Here is a 25,969-nt window from a genome sequence, read left to right on the forward strand (position 1 = left end):
GGGGGGGGAAGAAGCGGATGGGGTAGCTTCCCCTCTGTTATCCACCTACTTCTCAGAACTGCTTGGCCAAAATAGGAGTAATCAACAACAAAGCCATGCCAACAAGAAAGATGAGCTTTGCCTTTTTGGGGACGGGGGAGTAGATCAGTAGCTGAGTAGAGTGGGGTTTGTTTGTGGGTTTTTTTGCATTAAAATGATTAATAGGATTTCTCTGCAAAGTATGACTGTTCCTCCTTCCCACCACAGAAAAAAAAATATTTGGCTGAGAAGCGAAAATCAGAAATGTGGCAGTTCAGGGGCAACTTTTAGAGGGTGCTACATTTAAATTTGGGGCTGGGTACGTACCGTGTCTCCATAGACCTATGATGGAGAAGGACCCTAGCCTGAGTCCTTGAGGGGCATCTACAGTCATGGCCAACAAAATATAAAGGTTTGGTTCTCTTGAAGGGAAGGCTCTGGGTTTTATTCATTTGAACTAAGAAGATTAGATGTCCTTCATGCTCAAGGAAAAGGTTCAGTTGGACACAACTCATTGGGGGGTGTGTGTGTTTATTGGGCTTCTGTTGGGCCAGTGAGCTTCCCAAGAGAATGGGTTTTGGCCCAACGGAGCTAGGCATGTGTACGAATCAGGATTTGGATGTTTGAGTCAAGGCCTTCCATTCGAATTTCTGAACCGACAAGAAAAAAGCCATTTCTGTGCATGGAATTAACGGGGAGTTGGATTGTTTGAATCAACATTCCAATTTAATTCAGAAAGCTCCATCAATTCAGAAATCCCATCTAATTGCCCTTGAAGCAAAATCATTTAACGATGCTGGGTGCGTTGATCCAAGAAGATGCATTTCTCACATCAAAGAGAACTTAAAAGGTGCCGCTCTCTCTAATCAGGCCAAAGAGAACATTATGACTGTTTTTCATTTTTATAATCCCCAGATGGTTGCTTCCTATTTGATTTTTCTTTTATTGTCATAGTGCGGTGGTGTCTTGTTTGTCCCCTCGAGTCTTCTGACAGGCAGCTTTGCAATCAGTCAATCAATCAAACAAGGAAATGTTACTGTCATTTGAAATAGGGGGGGGGGAACCTTGATGTTCCCAACAATTTTGGGGTGCCGTCTTTAGACCAGCTAGCTCTGCAAAAGTTATCTTAGCTCTTTTTTACTTAAAACCCTGCTTTTTTTTCTCATTGGTCTAGGGTGCAATAGAGAGTGCCCAGCCCCCAAACAGCTGAGTAGCAAGTAAAATGTAAGAAAGATTATTATTGCTAGTCTCTGAGGAAGACGAGATGCTTAGGAACACTTTTCATAACTCAGTTTAACGAATGGCACAATATTTAGCCAGCTCCAGCAGTTCATTGCTGGATAATTGCAATCATTTGCAGCAAGGAAGTCTTGTTCCATAATACAAGTTCATTTCCTAGAAAGGAAGCACTGAAAGGTTATAGGAAATGATTGGGAAAATGTTGTATATGTAAGCTTTGGTCCACTCAAAGGGCCCTGCTGTCTACTGTTCGGGGATGAGAAACCTTCCGGGTGTCATCAGAAAGAGTTCTCCAGAGCCCAACCCACCATGTTCCAAAAAGTACAAGAAAACTAGAAGAGAAACACCCTTAGTGGGCCATTTTCAGACTAAGTGGAGATCTTGAACTCATGTCAAACTCTAGGTGCCTACAGAACAAATCTTCAAAAGGTCAGAAAGGAGGGATGACCTAAGGAGACTCAGAGTCTGGCTACTTTGGATTCAGTAGCCCAATTAGGTCAGATGTGAACATCCAGAGATCCTTCAGGGAAGCAAACCACTGAAGGAATGTTCTTTGTTGTTGTTAGTTGCGAAGTCGTGTCCAACCCATCGCGACCCCATGGACAACGTTCCTCCAGGCCTTCCTGTCCTCTACCATCCTCTGGAGTCCATTTAAGCTCACGCCGACTGCTTCAGTGACTCCCTCCAGCCACCTCGTTCTCTGAAGTCCCCTTCTTCTTTTGCCCTCAATCGTTCCCAGCATTAGGCTCTTCTCCAGTGAGTCCTCCAGTGAGGAATGTCCTACCAGCAAGCTAAGACAGCTCCATTAGACAAAAGGAAGGAGGGTGCTTTTTAATACCAACTTCAGACTTTGTCCAAAATTTGCATAAATTAAAGGACAGGAGGACAGCCAACATCTCCGCCAAGCACAAGTCCTCATCCATTGACCAGAAACCAGCTAGAAGGGCATCTCACCAGAACAATGTTTCTCAATCTTGGCAACTTGAAGATGTGTGGACTTCAATTCCCAGAATTCCCCAGCCAGGATGAGGTCTTGCATCTGATGCAATGTTTCCCTCACAAAATATTGTGTTTTGGACTATCATTAGAGTCAAATGTAGAGTGATGGGTTGTTGTTTTTTTTAATCTACTGAACATCTGTAAAGTCTATGAAGAGAAGAGAAGTTGCCACATTTTCAAAGCCATATGAATCATCAAGATTTCGGAACTAAAGTCCTGTTTAAAATCTTTGTCCAAATCCTTAAAAAAAGTCCAAAGGCCTTCAAGAGATTCTGTCTTTTCAACTTAAAACTGTAACTCTGCCATTCCAGGACTCCGGGAATTCTGGGAGTTATAGTCCAGATTTCAAGAGATTCTGTTTTGAGGAAAGGATGCAGTAAATCAGCAGGTTTTTCCCTTCTTTCTTGCAACTGAAGAGCATTAGTACATTCCTTGAGGTACAAATAATTATGGTCTTCTGCAAATTGTTATACAAAAAGTTCTCAATCTACAACCAATCATTTAGCGACGGTACAAAGTTACAATAGCGCTAAAAAAAGTGACTAATGATCGTTCCTCATACTTACGACTGTTGCCACTTCCCCAATATCATGTGATTACGGATATCCCCGCCTCCCACTTGTAATTCCAAATTCATCTTCAAAATTATTCTCATACCTTGAGAACCCTCTTCTCCTTCCTGCCCAGGCTGAAAGAGGGGGACCTCCCTGGTTCATATCTGCTCAGATTTCGAGGAAATTCACGTCTTGGTGAGAGCTGAAGGGAATAAACTTGGCTCATCCTTCTGTTTGTTTACCTCATTAGGACAAGAAAGTGCAATTAAGATTCATGGGCTAGCTGTATCCTAACAACCATCTCCCTAGCCACCAATTTTATAGCATAATTCACCCCACCGAAGGATGATAAAAGCAATTTAGCTGCAGTGCCCTGTTAGGTTTCCCAGGGAGGACTTCAACAATGGACCTTCCTTGAAGGAGAGATGGGCTAGGCTCTTTGAAGAATTTACCCCTACATACTTCTAACATATAACAGAAAGAATAACAGGATAACAGAGTTGGAAGGGACCATGGAGGTCTTCTGCTCCAACCCCCTGCCGATCAGGAGTCCCTGTAGCATTTCAAACAAAAAACTCCCCAATCTCTTCTTAAAAACCTCCAATGTTGCAGCATTCACAACTTCTGAAGGCAAGTTGTTCCACTGATTAATTGTTCTCATTGTTATGAAATTTCTCCTTAGTTCTAGGTTGCTTCTCTCCTTGATTAGTTTCCACCCATTGCTTCTTCTCCTGCCTTCAGGTGCTTTGGAGAAGAGGTTGACTCCCTCTTCTAGCACTTTCTGTAAGTTGGAAGCGTATAGAATCTACATAAAAGATATCCATCAGGTCTAGCTTTCCATACTATGGAGTTGCCAGAGTCAGAAAAGCCAGCCCTGTTTTGTGTTTCCACCACACTGCTTAAGTAGAACACAAGGGTTTTTGTTCCAGATGATCATTTTTGAAGTGCCGGAAAAGGAAAATTATGAAATACATGACTAGAGATCAATCTTTGTCAAACAACTAATGGTTACTCATTTCACTGTAAAGGAAATCAGATCAAATTGAGATTCTGGTCCCATTTAGGGAGAATAAAAACTGTCTTTCCCATCTTCTACTCTTTCATCCTGTCAAGGAGAGAGAGGCAGTGGAGAAGACCTGGCCATGCTTTTGAGATCTTGCAGACAGGTGTGCATTCCAAAGCTTCTTTTTGAAATGGAATCTGAGTAGTCCCACAGCCCTTCTGGGGCTTGAAATGGGATCTTTTGCGTGCAAAGCACATCCTCTTGCCCTTAAGCTGTAGCTCCTCCATTTTCAGGCTCTCAGGAAATTAGGGAAAACTTCAGAAAGTTGTCAGCACGGCATACTCTCAATGCTGCTTTTCCAACAACCAGTGAAATTATATAAGGCCATCAGAGCTGGAAGGATTTTGAGTCAAGCCCAACTAATCCTACCTCGGATGTGGCAGTACCAAAGCAGTGAAGAATCCCAGTTTGTGGGATTCAATAAAAACATTTCAGATTTTTGTAATAAAGCCAAAGTCTTGTGAATGAGACTGAGTATTGGAAAGATCTCAAAAGGATGCATTGTGACCTTTATGGTCCCAGAGACCAACCCCACCTACAACCAGGGGTGAAATCCAGCAGGTTCTGACAGGTTCTGGAGAACTGGTAGCGGAAATTTTGAGAGTTCAGAGAACCAGAAAATACCATCTCTGGCTGGTCCCAGAGTAGGGTGGGAATGGAGATTTTGCAGTATCCTTCCCCTGGAGTGGGGTGGGAATGGAGATTTTGCAGTATCCTTCCCCCATGAGAGGGGTGGGAATGGAGATTTTGCAATATCCTTCCCCTGGAGTGGGGTGGGAATGGAGATTTTGCAGTATCCTTCCCCTGAAACGCCCACCAAGCCACGCCCACCAAGCCACACCCACAGAACCTGTAGTCAAAAAAATTTGGATTTCACCACTGCTACAAGCAGTAGGGACCGAAGGTGGACCCTCTTGCAGGAAAGATGCCATGACGGAAGAGCTGCTGAAAGAAAATCACATTAACTCTTCCGGTTTACTAAACACCTCTGAAGTTCCACAACCTCACCACCCCCAAAATACACCATCTTCTTTCTGGCTCATCCAACCACCTTTTAAAGCTGTCCATGTAGCACGTTAAGGAATCATTGTAGAAATCAGTCGGTATCTTCTAATTGCATGACCAGATGCTTTTTATGCTCTCCTGCCATCCAGTTTGAGTAGACATGGAAGATGTGTGATTGAATTAGATGACGTGCCATGAATTCATAAGAAGGTATGGTAATCTCTCTCTGAATAAGCTGATGTATGATGTTAACCCTGGCCATAAGTGGGAATCCATGACACTTCCTAACCAACCTGGCTAATGATGGGAAATGCTGAGCGCTTCCATTGACCAACATCCAAAGAGCTGCCTACTCGACGTCCTTGATCTACACACATTCCACACCGTGTATATTTAAATCATAAAAGGCTGCAATTTCACCTTAAGGACAATATACGCATTTCCATACAAACCTAACATCTGAAAACTCTCATTCCATAATTGTCACACACAGTGGTGCCAACATCAATTCAAACATAATGGCCATGAAATGGAAGCAGGACGCCAGCATCTGGTGCGCGCATCCATTTGTGCAAACATGCGATGAAGTCTATACTGAATTCTGAAATTATGCTTCTACCCAGCCAGGGAGGGGCTTAATTTTGCATTTTAATGGGGCAGTACCCCTCAGTGCAAATTGTCCCTGGTCAGCAGGAGAATCGGAGTGACTGTAGCCCAACCGGTTTTATTGCCTCATCAAAACAACTTTTTTCTTCTCCAATTCTCAATAAGCCTTTTAAAAACAAATAATTACGGAGTCTTTGCTGTCAGCAACCATTCATTTTCAAGCGGTGGAACGAGAGAAAGAGCCAACCATTACACTGATTAATTCCAAATTAGTACCTTGAGGATGTGAAGCTAACACTGTGCGGAAGGATTCAAGCAATGGAACTCTGCCCCCCATCTCCGTCTCCCTCCCGTCAAGAGATGGAAACCGGCTCTCTCTTCACTTAATTCCAAAAAGTCCATAATGAGCTTCTATATATTCATTGAAAGTTTCCATCCCATTATTTGGGGGGGAAGTATAATCTTTCATACGCAGATGTCACCTGGAACATTAATGTTTTTAATTACGGGAGGTGGATTAGGGGTATGAGTGTAATGGAGGTGAGAGCTTGAGGGGAAGAAGTTGGGCATTCTGGATGAGAGGAACTCAATGAAGAGATCATGCCAACTTCATTACGGTTTTGCGTTAAGGACAATTACGCAAAGGAGAAACACAATTTCTGTCAATGGTCACTTTTTCTGCCTAAAGGATTTTGAGTGGGGAGATCGGTCTTGAAACATGAGATGGTCACTGAGAGGGCTCAGTCTAGGAGTTTATTGACTGCCTTATGTCGTTACGTTTTCCATTTTTTTCTTAAACTCCATTTTAATTCATATCAGACCTGAAATAATCTTTCTCCTTGCATAGGCAGTTCCCAGGTGTTTTGCTGGACCTTTAAAGCTCAGAATCTACTGTTAATTCCCATTCAAAGAGCTGACAGTGCATTTTATAATGCCAAGTATCCTAATTAATCAGATTATATTTTGGGAAGCACGCTATTCTCAGATGGACAGGTAAGTGTCTAGTTTAATGAAAAGAAGGACCAGGGGTGACATGATAGCAATGCTCTCATTTTTGAGGGGCTGCCACAAAGAAGCAGGGGATCAAGCTATTCTGCAAAGCACCTGAGGGTAGAACAAGAAGCAACGGGTGGAAACGAATCAAGGAGAGAAGCAACCTAGATCTAAGGAGGAATTTCCTGACAGTGAGAACAATGAATCAGTGGAACGACTTCCCTGCAGAAGTTGTGGGTGCTTCATCACTGGGGGTTTTTAAGAAGAGGCCGGACAACCATTTGTCTAAAATGGTATTAGGGCAGTGATGGTGAACCTTTTAGAGACCAAACTTCAACCCAAAACATACTTATTTATCGCAAAGTGCCAACACAGCAATTTAACCTGAATACTGAGGTTTTACTACCTAAAATATTGATAAGCGAGGCAGAGTTCAGCTAATTGTTCTAAGAAAAATGTGATAAGTGCACTTTTATGCCCCTTCATTTTTTTCCTGCTTTTGAAATATTATGTTTAACAACAATAAAAAAGAAAAACTTTGGTAATATCATTTCTCTTTCCCTCCCTCCCTCCCTCTCTCTTCCCCCCTCTCTTTCTCTTTCTCTTTCTCTCTCTCTCCCTCCATCTCTCTCTTTCTTTTGCTTTCTTTCCCTGGAGAAACCCGATGGAGTTGGGCTGGGGTGACGGCATGCATTCCACAAAGAGGGTTCTATGTGCCGCTTCTGGCACGCATGCCATAGGTTCGCCCCCAGGGGTATAAGGTCTCCTGTTTAAGCAGGGGGTTGGACTAGAAAAGCTCCAAGGTCCCTTCCGATTCTGTTATTCTGTTCTTCTTGGCTGTCAAAAATGTTGTTTTGATTACAAAGAGAGGCGGACAAAATTCTTGAGTTATTGCTAACGTGACATGCCGACAGAAACCTTCATTTATGTTCCAATTGCTCTTCCGTGATGGGTCAAAAAAGAAAAGCTCTCCTGGCAACAATGAGGGGGGAAGCTCACAAAGGACCATTGTCTCAGGCATCAGTTGTGTGTGCCTGTCTTCATTGTGACAATCCAGCTACTCTATTGTCGTCTGATGATTTTCACTCTTCAAAGCAGGGTTAACTGGCTTCTTCGAGTTTATTTATTCTTTGCAAATCTGAAGAGGAGTGGGAAGGAAAAATGAGGAATGAATGTCTAGCAAAGCTCCGTGCTCTGAATATGCAACGCCTTGCTTAGGTGGGTCTCAAATGACCAAGGATTTTCAATCCATTAGAAAATCACACAAAAACGCCATTAACTCCAAACAATGTCAAATTCAAGACAAAAACTCTGGCTCAGGAATTCAAATCCAATTGCGCAAAATGTTATGCGTACTTCACTCAATGGGGACACACACAGGGACTAGGTATGGAGTAAATTAGAAAAACTCTGCAGAAATAGGAAACGAGCTTCACACAATTCACTAAGCAGAGTCCAGAAAAGAGGCTAACAAGCTTGTGAATGCCTGCAAGGAATGTGGTTTGAAAGGTTTACACAACCCCCTCGGACAGGAGCTACTCCCTCTCCATTCTTCCCATTCCCTTTGAACCCAAATTGGTTTATTCTAGAATGCAACTAAACTCAGATCAGATGGTCTTGGGTTGAGAGAAGAGTCAGTTTGATTTACAAATTTACAAAAAAATATTTCAAGGGATGCCTTTTTTCTGGAGGCACAAAATCTGGTATGTAACAATTGGGATAAAGTCAAGATGGTGACCGCAAATGATGCAACTGAAGCTCTGCCTATTTTTCTATGCATGGCACACCATTGGTCAACATGGTGGCTTTTGGGGCCACACTCTGAGGACCCTCCTGACTTCAATAAAGGCCTTCCAACCTCCAATACCTGCAACTTATGACTAACATGGGGGGGAAGGGGGGGACGAGAAGGGGGAAGAGAGGAGAGGACCAGGGAAGGGAAGGGAAGGGAAGGGAAGGGAAGGGAAGGAAAGGAAAGGAAAGGAAAGGAAAGGAAAGGAAAGGAAAAAAGGAAAAGAAAAAGGAAAGGAAAGGGAAAGGGAAAGGGAAAGGGAAAGGAAGGGAAGGGAAGAAAAGGAAAAGAAGGGAAGGGAAAGAAAAAAAGGACAGGGAAAAAGGGAAGGGAAAGAAAGGGAAGGGAAGAAAAGGAAGGGAAGGGAAGGAAAAAAAGAAAGGGAAGGAAAAAATGGAAGGGAAGGGAAAGGAAGGAAAAAAGGAAAGGAAAGGAAAGGAAAGGAAAGGAAAGAAGGAAAGGAAAGGAAAGGAAAGGAAAGGAAAGGAAAGGAAAGGAAAGGAAAGGAAAGGAAAGGAAAGGAAAGAAGGAAGAACACCAAGGACTCCAAGAGAGAAGAGAAGAGAAGAGAAGAGAAGAGAAGAGAAGAGAAGAGAAGAGAAGAGAAGAGAAGAGAAGAGAAGGACACCAAAGACTCCAAGTTGCCCTCCTTCCCGTAATCTTCTGCTTCTTTCCTGAGATATTGTCAGCAACCAACATCTCGCCAGTTGCTTTTTTCAATCTGGGTTTGCTCTTGCATGGCATGAGAGGCATTCCTCTGATTAATTCTTGCAGTCCCCCTTCCCAGGATTTGCCTGAGAAAGCAAAAAAGTCAATCCGACTGGCCCAAAGAGATGGGACCACCTGGATTTCAGGGCAGCCCCTAGATTTTTTTTTTTCCTCAGCTACTACTGATTTTCGGAAAATTAAAACGTTAAATAGTGGTTTACCAATCGTATATTATGGAAGCAGGAGTCGCCTTGAAAACAGTAAAAGGATTTAAGGTTTCATTTTAAATCCGGACTCACTATTTCGATTTTTTTGCATCCTTTTGTGAGTCTCACAACATGTTGCCGAGACTCTTGGCCTCCTCTTTGTGTCCCTGCCTCTATTTTAGCACAACGTGTCAGCTACCTGAAGAGAGAAAGAAGCTAGTGCTTTGCAGCTCGGGTACCGATGTAATTAACAGATCCTTGTTTTAATTAAAGTCACAGAGGATGCCTGCTATGTTTCTGGCACCCCAACCAGGTGAAGTAAATGACACGTGGAAATCCACAAGTCAAAACACAACGGATGTGACAGATATCCATTGATCCAGTCTGGGATCGTTGCTGAATCCCCTCAGTGTGAGGGCTAGGTGGGCTCTTAGCCACAGGGGGGAGGGTGGGGGCCTGCAAAGGAGAAGGAGAGTCTTGTTCTGGCTGGATCGGGACTTTTTCTGCTGCCAGGAAAGGATCGTCTTCATGGGGTCAAGGCGGAAACAAGGGCAGAGCAAAAGCTGGGGTTCTTGACTCCAAATGACCAAGCAGATGTTCCCTCAATAGTCAGCTCTCTGAAATGGAAGATCTGAAGACCAAAGGGAATCTGAGAAACCCATTTTTCATTCTATTAGCAATAGCACCTAGACTTATATACCGCTTCATAGTGCTTTCCAGCCCTCTCTAAGAGGTTTACAGAGTCAGCCTCTTGACCCCAACAATTTCGGTCCTCATTTTACTGACCTCGGAAGGATGGAAGGATGAGTAAACCTTGAGCCGGTCAGGATCGGACTCTTGGCAATTGGCAGAATTAGCCTGAAATATTGCATTCTAACCACTGGGAAGGGAGGGAGGGAGGGAGGAAGGAAGGAGGGAGGGAGGAGAGAGAAGGAAGGAAGGAGAGATAAGGAAGGAAGGAGAGAAGGAGAGATAAGGGAGGGAGGGAGGAGAGATAAGGAAGGAAGGAAGGAAGGAAGGAAGGAAGGAAGGAAGGAAGGAAGGAAGGAAGGAAGGAAGGAAGGAAGGAAGGAAGGAAGCTTGGTTTACAGAATCAGCCTCTTGCCCCCAACAATCTGGGTCCTCATTTTACCCACCTCAGATGGATGGAAGGCTGAGACAACCTTGAGCCTGGTGAGATTTGAACTGCCAAATTGCAGGCAGCCAGCAGGCAGCAGAAATAGCCTGCAGTACTGCGCTCTAACCACTGCGCCCCCACGGCTCTGTATATGTATATGTATACATAGAATATATGTATATCTCCTATCTCTGATTTCTCTTCTGTATATAGATCGAAAACAAAACCTGGAGCTGATTTACTGGAAAACGGATGTAACAAGCTCTGTGTTCAGGTGGGAGACACAGAAATTTCCGCCGGGATTGTGTAAAACCGGACAGCTGTTTAGAAAAACTGCAGCCCTCAAATAATAAAGAAGCAGTTGCATATTAACTCCTCCCATTAAAAAGAAGGGGTGGGGAAAGAGCATTGCACACTTTTTTTCCCTTCCAAGATGACATCACAGACCTCATAGAAAGCAATCCTGGCTAACTAGTTTTATTACGCCTTTTTTTCCAGACGCATTTTGGAGACCCAAGTGCTACCAAAGTGGGCCCAGGCCTTCGCTCTCCAGTGCAGCTGCAAATCATTAGGATTATCCAGTTGGCAGAGCCCTTCATTCGCATTGGGAAGAACACGTTGACTTCTGGCTGCCCCCTGAGAGCCAAACTAATTGAAAAAGCTTTAATTGTTATTACGAGAAGGAGAGGAGGTAAAAGCTTCAAGCAGTCCATTTGGCTTAATTGCGAACTGAAGGGCCCACAGCTTCACGGCAGCCACGTTATTGTGAGGTGTCCTTAACCTCAAGGTGGAGGAGGAAGTGCTCACCTGCTCCTCTGGCAAAGGGACTTCAAGAGCCACATCGTACGTTCATAAGATATGGAGCAATTTGGGGACCTTGAGTCGGTGTGAACTCCTAGTGGCTGCCTGCAGGTTTCTTGGCCAGATTGTTAGAAGTTTTTGCCTTTGTCCTAGCCTTCTTCTTGGGATTGAGAGAGAGGGACTGGCCCAAGGTCACCCAACTACCTTCATGGCCAAGGCAGACAAGATCTCATGGTCTCCAGGTTTCTAACACGGTGAAGCTAGGGAAGGGAATGATGATTATCAATTCCTTCTATAGCTACATATAAACGGAGAACAAAGCCAACCCCTTCTGGCACTGATCATGTTACCTAGTTGGGTAATGAAATGTCTTCAAGAAAACCACCAGGTTCAGAGAGGATCAAGGACCCCACAGTTGTCCTCCACCGCCACTTTCACAAACCCCATTCCCTTCTAGCACTGATGTTGCTACCTACTTGGTCATGAAACATCTTCAAGAAAAGAACCAAACTCAATGAGCACCAAGGATTGACTCCCTGGTTGGCATCTGAATCCATCCCCAAGGTAGTCAGTGATCCCACTTCCCGAAACTGATCAACAGAAGGTCTTGTGTGACAAGTGTTCTTTACCACATCAAGATATCCATCGGCGTCCTGAGATACCATGAGCAACATCAGGAAGCTGTGGGGAGGACTTGGTCAATGCCCAACATTGGTATCTCTCAGGTAATACACAAATGACTGAGGACAAGCTCTGACAGTTACCTTACCCAGGTCCCTCCCCTCCTTGTAGTGCGCACCTTGGCCCAAAAGGTGGGGTGCCCCTCTCTTCTAGGATCATGGCCTTTCTGTGGATCAGCTGTTTGGGATTAGGGGGCAACGGACAGCATCCTATCAAAATGAACACCATGCCGGAAAAAAGAACTCTTCCCAATGTCCTTTTCTGTATCTAGCAAAATATCCTCAAAGGGGATATGATTTTATCCTTGGGCTGCTCATTTAAAAAGATCTTCTGTTTTTCCACACTGGATTAGCCCTTTTCATCTTTAACAATCTCTGGCTCGAAGATCACAGGTTATGATGCAAGACGCAGTGTTTTCCTTTTTCCCGTCTGCTCTGAATAATCCCTGCTTCCCTGCCTCTGAAGGAAAATAATCCTAACAACAAATGGAATTCTGTATGTGCTTATATGTGGCAGAGTTGATAGACTCCTCACTTCCACTGCAAGGGCGTTCAGTGAGGACCTAAGAAAAACCTTGCTGAGTTCCTCCCTTTGGGCAGGAGATGAATCAGACGATTGTCCTGTTGCCGCCCTCAAGACATGAGGCTGAGTGCGGATGGTAAGAATGGTAGACCACCTGCTCCCAACCATAGGAATTCAGAGAAAGATTTACCCTGATGTGGGAGGACCCATGTAGACCTTCATGAATTGTTCCAGTCCTTTTAGCAGAGGGATGAAGAGCAGCAGCTCAGCTATAAAAAGTCAAAGGGGCAGATTGAAGGCCTTCCTTTGCATCAGGGGTGAAATCCAGCAGGTTCTGGAGAACCGGTAGCGGAAATTTTGAATAGTTCGGAGAACCGGCAAATACCACCTCTGGCTGGCCCCAGAGTGGGGTGGGAATGGGGATTTTGCATTTTCCTTCCCCCAGGAGTGGGGTGGGAATGGGGATTTTGCAGTATCCTTCCCCTGTTACATCCACCAAACCATGCCCACCAAGCCACGCGCGCAGAACCATAATAAAAGAATTTGGATTTCAACATTGCTTTGCATCTCCAAGGTTGGCTGGTAAATGGTCTCCCTGAACCCTGGGGAGCTGTGGGGAAACACTGCTGACAATCCACAGTTCTATCCCCTACCCCCACTAGAAGTTAGCCTCCCCCCTCTTTTTCCCTATAGGGAAGCCATTGGATGTGTAGCCATCACTCCATGGCTGCAAGCAGTGGTGAAATCCATTTTTTTTTACTACCGGTTCTGTGGGCGTGGCTTGGTGGGCGTGGTGTGGCATGGCGGGCATGGCAGGGGAAGGATACCGCATAATCCCCGTTCCCTCCCCACTCCTGGGAGAAGGATATTGCAAAATCTCCATTCCCTCCCAACTCTGGGGCCAGCCAGAGGTGGTATTTGCTGGTTCTCCGAACTATTCAAAATTTCTGCTACCGGTTCGCCAGAACCTGTCAGAACCTGCTGGATTTCACCCCTGGCTGCAAGGGATAATCGTAGGAGACCAGGAGGAAACGTTCAACTGCGCCTGATCTGTATACTTGACTAAGGCACACCATTCTATGTCTTCTGCCCAAATTTCACTCTTTTCTTTCTAAGGAAACTGTTCCAACTCACTGCTCATTTGGGTAGCCTCCGGTTGACCTGCCAAATTCTTTTGCCCACATTTCCTGGTTCAATGAAGGACCCCGTGTTTATTTTAGCTAACTCCCTCCACCAAACCTTGAGCAAGCAATCAACTCTGATTACCCAAACCCGACCTTGAGCAACAGACAATCATCCACGGTTCAGGCGGCAACAACTCAACTGCGGATGTTCCCAGCATCTTTCAGGAAACAAGGTGTCCCAACGATCGTTCTGGAAATGGATTCAAGATAAATGAAAAAAGCTGGCAGGCGGATGAGGGCGACAGGAGAGGCAATGTTACTAAAGGCTGGGGGGGGGGAATTGCATTATATTCAAGATGATAAGCTGCAGCTTATCAGTTGTTGGTTCCATTATTTTAGCTTTTGCAAGGGTTTGGGCACATTGCAATCCCAGTTGTTTAAACTCCGTGCTGTTTAAAAAAAATGACATTCCCTGTCTGTGACTGATTTATGGGTCCTGTCTCTCTTTCTCTCTGTTCCTCTCTTCTAGCCCACCCCTGCGTGCCACTCAGGCTAGAATTGAAAGGGGGGGGAAGGCATTTACATTTTCTGAATGGGCTAATCACAAGTTTGTACTTCCCACGTGCATGGAAGGCGTAGGAGGAGAAGGCCGGGGAATCAAAAAAATACAATATTGCTTTGGGGGGAGAGAGAGAGAGAGAGAGAGAAGGTGAGGGAAATAATTAGGGAGGCATATAAAGAGCTCTGTTGCATTGGCAGCTCCTGCTGTTGTGTTTGGTGCGTGTGCGTGTGTGTGCGCACACAAAGGGTGGGGGGGTAGAATCAGACAGAGTGAGAAGAAGAGGCACTTGGGGGGGGGCAGGCCAAGAAAATACAATGGAGAGGAACAATTAGGATGGGAGGGGGATTCGTGCCAAGAATAGTTGAAAGTAGATGAACTGCTTTAGACTTTCTCAAGGAGGGTTGACTCTGGAAGAACGAAGGGAATTTTTTCTGTTCTTTCTATTCAGTATAATTATATAAGTATATAAATCGAGGGTCACAGTTTAAATGCCTCTCTCTCTCTCTCTCTTTCTCTCTCTCACACACAAAACACACATTTATTTATTTATTTATTTATTTATTTATTTATTTATTTATTTATTTATTTATTTATTTATTTATTTATTTATTTATTTATTTATTTATTTATTTATTTATTTATTGGTTCAATTTATATGCCGCCCTTTTCCGGAGACTCAGGGAGGCTTACAATGCATTAAGCAATAGCCTTCATACTTTTTGTATATACCTGCTTAGTAGGGCTTTTGCCCCCCCCCCAGCGGTGTTCTTTTTTTATACAAAGTCAGTTTATTGCCCCCACAATCCAGGTCCTCATTTTACCTACCTCGGAAGGATGGAAGGCTGAGTCAACCTTGAGCCTGGTGAGATTTGAACTCGCGGTCATTGCAGGCAGCTGGTGCTACTTAACAGTGCTTTAGTCTGCTGCGCCACCAAGGCTCTCTATGCACACATACCTGAATATACCAAGCAAGCAAGCAAATGGAACATTATTCTTCCAGTCTAGATTCCCAGATGCAGGAAGGTGGAGTTTTTTTTTTTAATCTGATAGGAGGATCACTAGAAACAGCAGGCTGTCTGCCATCTGCAGCCTGAATGAGGCCAATCCGGGCAAAGGTGAAGCAAAGGTCCTTTGAGCCCGTTTCAAAGAGGCCACCTTGTTATCTCTCTCCCGTTCTGCTGCTTGGACCAACATCGTTAAGGGAAGATTTGCTGGCCCATTCGGGCCATTCAGCTTTGCTCTCTTTTATCCTGCAGCTCTTTCGCCCACGAAGCTTCTAGCCCTCTGATTTCACAGCAGGAGGTTCTGTCTAAAGCACTTTTGAATAGCTAATTATAAGGCCCAGGTAAAGAGAGAGGCTCCTTGATCCCACAGGAGGTGAAAAGGACTTTTGCTGATGCAACTCTGATCCCAAAGATGAGATTCCCCACCTCCACCCCACCGTCCCCATTGCCTACTCTCTTGAAGTCTTTGAAAACATTTTAAGGAGGCAAATATTTGGAGAATAATGGTATCCGGCAAAGCCTGTCCTGCAGCAGGCTTTGTGATAGAAGCTTCATCGTGGATTATTTTACAATTTCATATTGGCTGTTTTATTATAGGGAGCCTCTTTGAGTCTAGGGAGAAAGCAGCCTCAACATCCATCGTGAAATAATCCAGGTGTAGCTTTCCTTATCAAACAGATGAAAAAAATAAATAAATGGAAGTCAACCCAAGAGAAGAAGGGAAGCCCCAGAAGCAAAGGAGTTTGGTGAGGGGGCCTTGACTGTTTATTTATTTATTTATTTATTTATTTATTTATTTATTTATTTATTTATTTATTTATTTATTTATTATATTTATATACCGCCCTTCTCCCGAAGGACTCAGGGCGGTGAAGAGCCAAGATCAAATACATACATATAAAAGTTAAAAAAACAATTTAAAACCAAATTAAATACTTTGGCCCACGATTAAAAACATCCCAATTAAAATCCAATTTAAAATTTAAAACCGTTAAAATTAGGCTAGCCCGTCTTGCTGGAATAACAAAGTCTTCAGGGCACGGCAGAAGGTGCACAAGTCCGGGATCCTCCGTACCTCCGGGGGCAGCTCGTTCCAGAGGGCAGGAGCCCCCACCGAGAAGGCTCTCCCCCGGGGGGTCGCCAGTCGACATTGTCTGACCGATGGCACCCCCGAGGAGCCCCACCCTGTGGGAGTGTACTGGCTGGTGGGAGGCTGTCGGCAGCAGAAGGCGGTCCCGTAAGTACCGTTGGATTCTTGTCTGTAGGGCAGGGAAGAAATGCTCCCAGATCAGACCGAATCGCCCGAACTGGTAGCGATTTTTCCCTGTGGTTCGGCGATCCAATAGCGATCACCGCCGAGGTGTCATTACTTCCTGGTTTTAACCAGGAAGTAATGGGGGTTTTTTTACCTTTTACACATGCACAGAAGGTTTTGCACATGCGCAGAAGGTATGTGTGTGCCCGGTGCATACGTTTCCGAACCGGTAAGGAAGATAAAGTAGATTTCACTCCTGCTGTAGGGTCTTAATGGGGACAGGTTTCTGTGAGCACGGTGGCCCTGACGCCCAGCCAAATCTGGCACACGTTCGCCAGCCGCCTCAAACCTTCGTTCCACCTTGGACAGACCCATCAGTCAAGTCGCATCAAAGCCTTTTTAGCGGTGTCAGACGTGAGGCTCGGCCTCCAGTCAACACAGATCAAAGGCTGGAGAGTAATCTCAAGTGCACATGCCTCAGGGATTCACGAATGAAGGGTGATTGCTTGACCAAATCCTTTCTTGGTCTAGGACTCTGCCAAAGCAGCAGGGGAGCCATGCCATGTGGGGGAAAAAAATATTAAGAGCCTGCTAGCATCTTTTCAGATTCACTATTACTCCTTTTATTTAAAGGGCGTCAGGTTTTGCAGAAGCTACGCAGCTCACTTCATCAGAAGCCTGGAGTGACTAAAAGGATTTAGGATTTAAATTGGGATAAGGCTGGTCAGTGCGAGGGCCGCAGGAAGGGTGATTATAGGCTCATGCAGGCCACAAGGACCTTGTTAATTAACCGTTTAAAGAGTTTTTTAAAAAACTCCATTATGTTTGTTGAGGCTTCCCAAGATAGAACAACATCTTCCCACATCTATAAAATCAGTACTCTCTCACCCAACTGCGCTGGTAAAATAATCTTTGTTCCCAACCATCTCCTTTAAAATCCATAATTTTGTGTCTGGGGAAGTTAGAGTGTTTTGATAGTGTTACATTGGCCTTGTTTTGAGTCTGGAAGTTTTTAAGAAGAGATTGGACAACCATTTGTCTGAAATGGTAGAGGGTTTCCTGCCTGGGCAAGGGGTTGGACTAGAAGACCTCCAAGGTCCCTTCCGACTCTGTTATGCTGTTTTCCTTCCTTCCTTCCTTCCTTCCTTCCTTCCTTCCTTCCTTCCTTCCTTCCTTCCTTCCTTCCTTCTTTCCTTCCTTCTCCATCACTGGAGCTTTTTAAGAAGAGATTGGGCAACCATTTGTCTGAAATGGTAGAGGGTTTCCTGCCTGGGCAAGGGGTTGGACTAGAAGACCTCCCAGGTCCCTTCCAACTTATTCTGTTGAGTCCTGATGTCGAAGTTGTGCCCACGAATTCTCCTGTGTGTAGAGCTCCCTAACGCAACCATTGATTCTTCCAGCAGCCTGCTGTTAACATCTATCGGGCAAGAAGTGGATTTTTTTTCTGCTGTATTTCGCTAAACCTGATCTATTAGAACAGCTCTCTTTAAATATTTACTAACTATCAGCCAGAGCTGTTTTACTTCGACAGCAGTTCCTTCACCTGCCCGAGGAACTTATTAACAGCTTTTTGTTGCTGGTATTAGGGGAAGCAATCAATTGGCAAATTAGAATTATTTCAATTATGAGTGAGGTCCTCAGCCAGCGGGTGATTCCTCCCGAAAACGGGCTAAGTACAGTAGTTCTGTATCCTTTGTTTAATTAATAATGTATTTGGATTATTGAAGAGCAATCAGTAGGCACCTGAAACCATTATTATGGTAATAAGGAGGCTTCTGGGGCTAAGTGAGGAAGTGTGACTTACGGTGAGATTCATTTTAACTCCGTGAAAAGACAAGTAGACCTTTAGAGCAGCCCCTTTCTTCAAAACACATCAATAGGAACAAGGGTTGATTTTTAATTTGGTGGCGTTTCATTAATTGCAGCTTGATTTTTTTATCTGGTCTGGAGCCTAGGGGAGATAACAGGATGGGTCACCACCAGGAGACCAGGGCTGTGAGCCAAACTGGGGAAATCAGGCAATCACCGGTAAGAAGGCAACGACAACTTCCACACAATTGCTACGAAAGCTGTACGGGCTTGTCCATGTAAGCCACCGAGAATAAGTCTGACTCAAGGCCATCTGTTCCTCTTCACAAGCTTCTCGAGCAGAAGGTACAGAGGACACCAGAATCCTACATGGTGACCAATAGTCCTCTTCACTGCGTAGACGGATGCCAACCAGCACCTCTAGAAACAAGTATTGAGTAGGGAGGATCTAGAAATGTGGGGGACAGACATGTGCTTGGGTGCTTGGCCAGGGTGTTAGGGAAACTCTACAGAAAGACAAAGAGTTCTAAGAAAGTCATATGCTGAAGCTTCCAGAGGTGGAGGTCTATCTACCCTTAGCTATGATTCTGAAGGCAACCCACAATCTTTGTCATCTGAGATATAAAATCACAGAGTTGGAAGGGACCTTGGAAGTCTTCTAGTCCAACCTCCTGCTCAGACAGTAAACCTTTTACCATTTTAGTCAGATGGTTGTCTGATCTTCTTCTTAAAAACTTCCAGTGTTGGAGCATTTACAACTTCTGGAGACAAGTCCTTCCACGGATTAATTGTTCTAACAAGGAAAATTCTCCTTAGTTCTAGGTTTCTTCTCTCCTTGATTAGTTTCTATTCATTGCTTCTTGTCTTTCCTTCTGACCCTCTCTTGTTTGTGTAAAAGGTAAAGGTAAAGGTTCCCCTCGCACATATGTGCGAGTCGTTCCTGACTCTAGGGGGCGGTGCTCATCTCTGTTTCAAAGCCGAAGAGCCAGCGCTGTCCAAAGACGTCTCCGTGGTCATGTGGCCGGCATGACTAAACGCCAAAGGCGCACAGAACGCTGTTCCCTTCCCACCAAAGGGGGTCCCTATTTTTCTACTTGCATTTTTTACCTGCTTTCGAACTGCTAGGTTGGCAGAAGTTGGGACAAGTAATGGGAGCTCACCCTGTTATGTGGCACTAGGGATTCGAACCGCTGAACTGCCGACCTTTCGATCGACAAGCTCAGCATCTTAGCCACTGAGCCACTGTGTCCCCCTCTTGTTTGTGACAGTCCCTTAAATATTGGAAGACTGCTATCATGTCACTCCTAGTCCTACCTGATTCCAGCAACCGTTCTTTATAAGTTTTAGCCTTTAGCATCGCATCAAAGCTAAGGAAAGCTTCTGGTTTTTCCTGGTCCTTACATAAGCCACGTTATATGACTTTCAGCTTCGTGCAATCATTTCTGCATTGGTACCCTAGAGTCGCATTGTTTCATCATCGTATTAAATCCTCTTTATGGGGGTGCTTGTTTGCCTGCTTGCCTTAAGTCACCTGGCATCTGAGTTCCCATTTTCTTTGGCTTTTTAAAAAGTTGACATTTCTTTTCTTTTTTGAAACTCGCATCAGCTGTCCTTTTTCACAGGCCAAAAGGTTTCGTCTCCTTCCTTTGCTTGGGAAGAAAACACGTCCTGTCAAATCAAGTCAGCCGGTGCCCAGAAAACTGAAGCCACACAACTGAAGGCTGGGCTTACACAATATGCTAAAACCTAAGCCCAGGTAAATAAAATACACTTCTGCCCAAATATAGCCAAATCAACACGGTTATGGCTTAACATAATAGCCTTATTTGCTCAACATGCCAAAACGATACCTGTGTTTCACAACATGCACAAGATGCTGTGCCACAATTAACCTTGTTTTACTTTGACTAACTTGGGTGAAGGCAGCCGAGAATTCATGAAGTCAAAATATCCAGCCCCCACCAAAAAGCGCCCATCAGAGTCTTCAAATTATATCTCATCTTTCCCAGTTGCCATTCTTTCAGATAGCATGGTTGGCTAAGGTGAAGCTTTGTTTTTTTAGAGAACTGATCAACTTTAGCAGGTCGATAAGAGTCCAATTTTCCATTTTCTCCTGTGCTCCAATGTTTTTGTTCTGTATAATTTTAGCTACTTGCTAAGTGAAACAACAGCTGATTGGGTTGGTATTTAAGACAGGACTCCTTTAAAGCATCATGAAAAATAATACGAAAAAAACCCAGGTATGGAAACAAATCTTGTCTCTTGCTGTATGTAGTGCAGGAAACCACGGCCTTCCAGGGAAATCATTGTTTTAGGCTTTCTAACATTTTTCAAATATTTCCCTTTTTGCGAACAAAAGGGCAAAACAAAAACCACCAATTTAGGTTGCCAGTAGCAACCCACAAAGATTCGTCTGAAGCCCATAAACGTCCTTAAATGGGAGATGGCTATGCTGTAAAAAGTCTTTGGTGATTATATTTACATGGGGAAAAAATTAGATACCTACAGAGGTTCCCACAGAGATGGCTATGTGTCTGCAAAGAAGAGAGTTACTTCTGATTAGCAACTCCCCTCAGAACTTCTGTGACTTCTGAACTAGACTCATCAATTCTACCAGCACATTTTCTCCACTTCATCTTATAACAGAATATTTTAAAAGGGTCGCTGGGCTAAGGCATCCTACACTCTGCCTCAGGCAATCTTCCCAGCCCCATAGATGAATACCCTACTGGAAGAATGGGACAGGACTTACAGATGGCATTGCAATCAGGTGGCCCTTTCTCAACAAACACAGCTTTAGAAAGTCTCATGGCCACTCAGCTCAGAGGTGACATTGTCTGTGCTGGTGGGCTTTTCCAGAATAAGTCAAAAGCTGGTGGCACGAAGCAGAATTACTTAAAAAATAAATACAATGAATAACAAAAAACCCACACCACCTCAAAAGGACTGCAATATTTTGACTGGTTTGCGAAGGGAGTTCTGCACTCCACTTGGGCCAGTCTTATTTTACCCTCTAGATGAAAACTGCAATCAACTTTCTTCTGATTTCTGGAGAGAAAGAAGCAGCCGGTAGAGCAGATATAAATACTAGAGAGATGGGTTGGTGATAAAGTTATCCCTCTGCAGAATGGGAACAAAGATCAATGACCTCTGGAGAATATTGAGCAAAGCAAACTGAACAGCTAAAACCTTGGAGAAATCTAGCAGCATTGTTAGGTATAAAAATTTAATGAGAATAGACACAAATGCTTAAATAGGATTGCATTCAGCCTGTCTAAAGATGTTTGGGCTGGCCCAATGGTTATATTACCTCATTCCCGTGAAACAAAAAGATTAGTGGCAACAAATCCTAACAGGGAGAAAGAGCTGGGATCCTCTCCTATATCGGTACTACAGAAACCCTAAGGCAAGTGAAAGCATCAGCATTCTATAAATATCAGAGCCAAGGTGCCAATCTATCCTCACATCTATTCACACAGTTAAAGAAATGACTTGACAAGGCAGGAGGTTTGCCATTCTAAAATTTGAAATTTGATAGATTGGCATTTCTCCACCTATTTTGGGAAATGGTTCCATCTGACATTTATTGAGTGGCTGTCTGCAGATAAATTATTGTACAATATATATATTGGGAGGGGAGGGGGAATCTATGCATCCCGGATATTCTGTTGCTCTCCAGCCAGCCAGCCCAAACTCTAGACATTTTCTGTTCTGCAATGCAAACTCCTCCACAAAACTTGATAATTAAACCCTGCCCTTCTTTGCCCTTACCTTCAAGCCATAAGAGTCCGGAGAATGAAGCTTCCTGCAGACTTCCTCTAACTATCACTTTCCGCCTTTCGGGTTCTTCTCTTCTGAGCTTATTAAGTGACTTCCCGTTGTCTCTGGTTCTCTGAGCGAGATCTTGGAGAGATGGACAGCTCTGGGTCTTGCCAACCAAGCATGGATTAAACCCCCGTGGAGAAGAGATGCCCCCCCCTTCTCCCCAGTTTCACCCTCTCCTCCAAAAAAGGATGGGTCTAAGGATTGGGCAGAAGCTCCTGCGCCGCTCCAAAAGCAACTAAAAGAAGAGAAAAGGAGGAGGGGATTCTGGCCAAAGTCCAATAACTAGGGTTCATTCTCCCCTGGAGTCTTCAGCCCAAATGGGGATGACAATCCTTTCTGCCCATCCTGTTGTTCCGACTCCCCCACTCCTACACCCCGCACGCTTTATTTTCTAGCAGTGTTAAAATACACGCACACGGGGGAGGTGGCGCGTGAGTGGGGGGTCTTGGAACGAAGCAGCTAAGTCGCCGGAGCGAGTCCTGGCGGCGGGATTGGGAGACGATTCAGCACCAAGAGGAAGGACAGCTCCGCGGGGATGGAGGGAGAGCCGGCGCCAGGCAGCGAAGGGGGCGGAGGCGAGGGAGGGAGCGAGGGAGGGAGGGGAGGGAGGGGAAGGGCTGGGTTGGGTTGGGTTGGGTTGGATGTCAGCTGGGTTGGATTGCATTGCGCGGTGCTGAGTGGCCTCCCGAGTGAAAATCCGTCCCTGACCCTCTTGTCCCCACCATACCCAGCCAGTAGCCTCCTATGGGATGCAGCTGCCTGGCTCTGCTCCACCCGCCTGCCCACCCCCACCCCCCGGGCAGAAGAGCCTGCCACCCCCCACCCCATCCCCGTGCAGCTGACTTGGGTGTCTGTGTCTGGCAGATGTGCACCACAGAAGAAGGAGATGCAGAAGCCAGACAGGCGGAAGGTCGGGGGGTGGGGGTGGGGAGCAAGAGGTTGGGACCAGATTGAGAGTAGAGATTGGATCCCAATTCAGACCCTGGACAAATGCCAAGGGATGTCAAGATAGAATCAATCAGGCCTGATGATGAAACCTCTGCCAGTAGCATGGGTACATCCTGAATTGTTCAGTCAAGAATTTTTGGGGGGTGGGGATGTTTCTAGAGAACAAAAACAGAAGGGGAAAAAAGGATCAGATAGGAACAGAAGGCATTTGTCAGAGAAAATGCCAGGAGGAGGAGGAGGAGGTAGGTGGAGAAAGGATGGCACGGAACAGAAAGAAAGAGTTGGACTAGCAAAGCAGGATGAGAAGTGAGAGAGAGAGAGAGAGAGAGAGAGAGAGAGAGAGAGAGAGAGAGAGAGAGAGAGAGAGATCCTTCACGAACACTTGCTATCACCATCACTGTTTGTGAGTGCATTGATCCCTCTGTCAACAACACAGAATAACTTGGGCCATGGCTATCAAACATCAAAACATCTGCCAAGCTATCTCACCTCACTTACATGGACGATCTGAAGCTGTATGGCAAAACATCATCTGAAATAGAATCACTGCTCAACACTGTCCACACATACATCCAAGACATTGCAATGGAGTTTTGACTGGACAGATGTGTCACGGTCAGCATCAAACATGGGGAAAAAATAGAGAAAACTGAAAGAATCAAGATGCCCCGTGGAAATGACCTCAAGCATCTGGATGAAGCCAATCCTTACAAATACCTGGGCATCCTTCAAGCTGACAACATCAAGCACACTGAAGCTAAGAAGAAGGTTAGTAGTGACTACATCCTAAGAGCGGAGAAGATCTTAACATTCAAACTCAATGGAAGAAATACCATTAAAACAATTAACACCTGGCCAATTCCAGTCATTAGGTGCCCAGCTGGAATAGTGGACTGTACTCAAGCAGAACCAAATGTCCCTGATAGGAAGACCAGAAAAATAATGACAATGAATCATACTCTTCAGCCACACAATCACGTTGACAGACTCTACTTGCCAAGGAAAATGGGTAGGTATGGCAGGTTGCATCAGACGGTTAAAGAACAGGGGTGGGAGGGGGGAAGGGCATTGGGAGAATGGTGAAGGACAGTGAAGAAGACACACTGGTTTTTCAACTGTACTTCATCCATTTGACCTTAGTCACCAAACCGATCAACAGAATTGATTGATCTTTGGTTGTTATAAAGAAGCATTGGGAAAGCAAGACCACAGTTATTAAACGATGACCTTGTGCTTTGATTCGCACAATAAAATAAATTTTGTTAAGTCTGTAAGCCCTGCAGCAATTTTCCCATGGTTTACAGGAGTGGGGAGAAAGAGGGCCCTTCATGTGCTAAGAGAGAAATCTCCTCCTGTGCTTTATTTAACTTGAGTCCAGGTTCCCAGGCGTAGACATTTTCCCATTGCCCTTTCCATCTGTCTAAGATAATCTGCCTTCCTTAGCAAATTGCATAGTTATAGGTCAACCCTTATTCTATTTAAAAAAAATAATAATATCTGGAACATTATATCCTTTTCTGCTTCATGACAAAGGAAATGCATAATTTTTTTTTCCAGTGAGCAATCAGCTGTGCACGGTACAATTGTTGCTTTCAGATTCTTCAGCTTCTCATAAGCTCAGAAAAATCAACCTAATTATTTTAGACCACAGAAACCTTTAGCATCTCCCTGATTTGCATTCTAAGTCCTGGAGTAAAAGAGGGAGAGCCAGAAAAGAAAAACTGCTTTTTGAGAAGAAAAACAAAGGGGTGAGGCAGAGGCAAAAACCGTGCGGCCCAGGAAGGTGGTTTGTCTTGCAATTGATTTGTTCTCGTGTGCCAAGACACTCAAGTCAATATGACTCTTTTGATTTACAAGCTTTCCTAATGCAAGGGAGGTGTGGAGTTGCCCGCCCTTAATAGCCTTATTTATATTGGCTCTCATCCGATTTTTTTCCTCTCTCGTTAGGAGCAATCATCTGGGTCTTTGGATGGAATGGATTGCGATCTGGCCAGTTCCCCGAGGGGCTTGCATCGAAAACAAGGGAGACCAGCGACCTGTTTCGTCCACGTGGACCAGCTCCCGAGCAGAAGAGGATCCAGATGGGGGAAGCTCAATTTCCATAGATGATGGGAGAGAATCTAATTATGGCACTGAGGCTGAGATTTAAAGAAGCAAAGGGTTCCTGTGTTGGGCTGCTCTATTTGTAGACTCAATTATTGGGGTGAGATGCTCGTATTTTTAAAAATCTCTCCTTTAAAAAGAATGAGGCAAAGCAACAGACTAATTAGTCATGACAGAGATAGTTGCTGAGAAAGGCAAACAGTGGGGGAGAATTTTCTTTTATCATTATTATTTTTAAAGTGTGTAGGCTGCACTTTCATTTAAACTCACATGCACGCACATACATGCACACACACGCACACACACAGAGGGGAATTTCAGAACGTATGCACCGCATCTACATTCGATTCAATAAAAATTAACTGTAATAAAATTAGGGGTATAAACACCCAAGCAACTCCTAAAGGTTTTTATTTTACTTTTTTTAATGTTGAGGTGAAGTGAAGACTTTTAATCTGGCCAGTGGCCACCAAAAGAGAGCATTCTGGCTAAGGAGGACTTTTAAAGTTGGGATGCCGGGGCCAAGCCTCTGCTTTCCCATCCTGCTTTTCCAGAAGATGGAAGTACTCGCCTTTCCATGCTTGCTGTCCTCCAGATGTTCGGGATGAGCATTCCTGGCCCACCATCAGCCCCATCTCTAGGCAGACTGAAGCCGAGAGTTCTGGGTGAGCAGATGAATTTACTGCTGTTAACTGGGGAATTCGTGCACTTACAATTTGCAGCCTTCTCAAAGCTTCTGATTGCCCACTGACCTAGTTCTAGTTGCAGCTGTATTGATGGAAATGTCATGCCCAAAAGGGAGCAGTTGGTACAGTCCAAAGATTTCAGTTCCTCCATCTAAAGATCGATCAAAGCGGCACCACCAAGGTCCTCGGATTTTGCACTGGAGAACCAGGAATGGGGACAAGACCAAGTAGAACGACTCAAAATAGACGGCAACTTGAATATTTAGAGAGCAGGGTCTTCCCACAGAATGCATAAGCCCACATTTTCTCATCGGGGCTTTTGAACAAGCCTCGGGGGACTTCATTGGCA

General features: G+C 44.7%; 1 protein-coding gene and 1 long non-coding RNA gene across 3 annotated transcripts in view; one reads left to right on the forward strand and one right to left on the reverse strand.

Moving 5' to 3' along the window:
* Window positions 1–22,579, reverse strand: part of DRD2 (dopamine receptor D2) — a 46,537-nt gene extending 23,958 nt beyond the window's left edge. Inside the window, exon 1 of one of the 2 annotated variants that reach the window (XM_034425242.3) lies at window positions 21,830–22,579. The gene's annotated coding sequence lies outside the window, so the exon portion shown is untranslated. The remainder of the gene's footprint in view (window positions 1–21,829) is intronic. The other variant, XM_034425243.3, reaches the window with a different exon arrangement.
* Window positions 22,580–23,169: 590 nt separating this feature from the next.
* On the forward strand, window positions 23,170–25,008 carry LOC117670166 (uncharacterized). Its single transcript, XR_015729314.1, has 2 exons — window positions 23,170–23,840; window positions 24,779–25,008. It is a non-coding gene; the product is annotated as an uncharacterized LOC117670166 (long non-coding RNA).
* Window positions 25,009–25,969: the final 961 nt, after the last annotated feature.

The sequence above is a fragment of the Pantherophis guttatus genome, chromosome 9 (assembly GCF_059756535.1).
Source record: "Pantherophis guttatus breed Tessera chromosome 9, ASM5975653v1, whole genome shotgun sequence".
NCBI lineage: Eukaryota > Metazoa > Chordata > Lepidosauria > Squamata > Colubridae > Pantherophis > Pantherophis guttatus.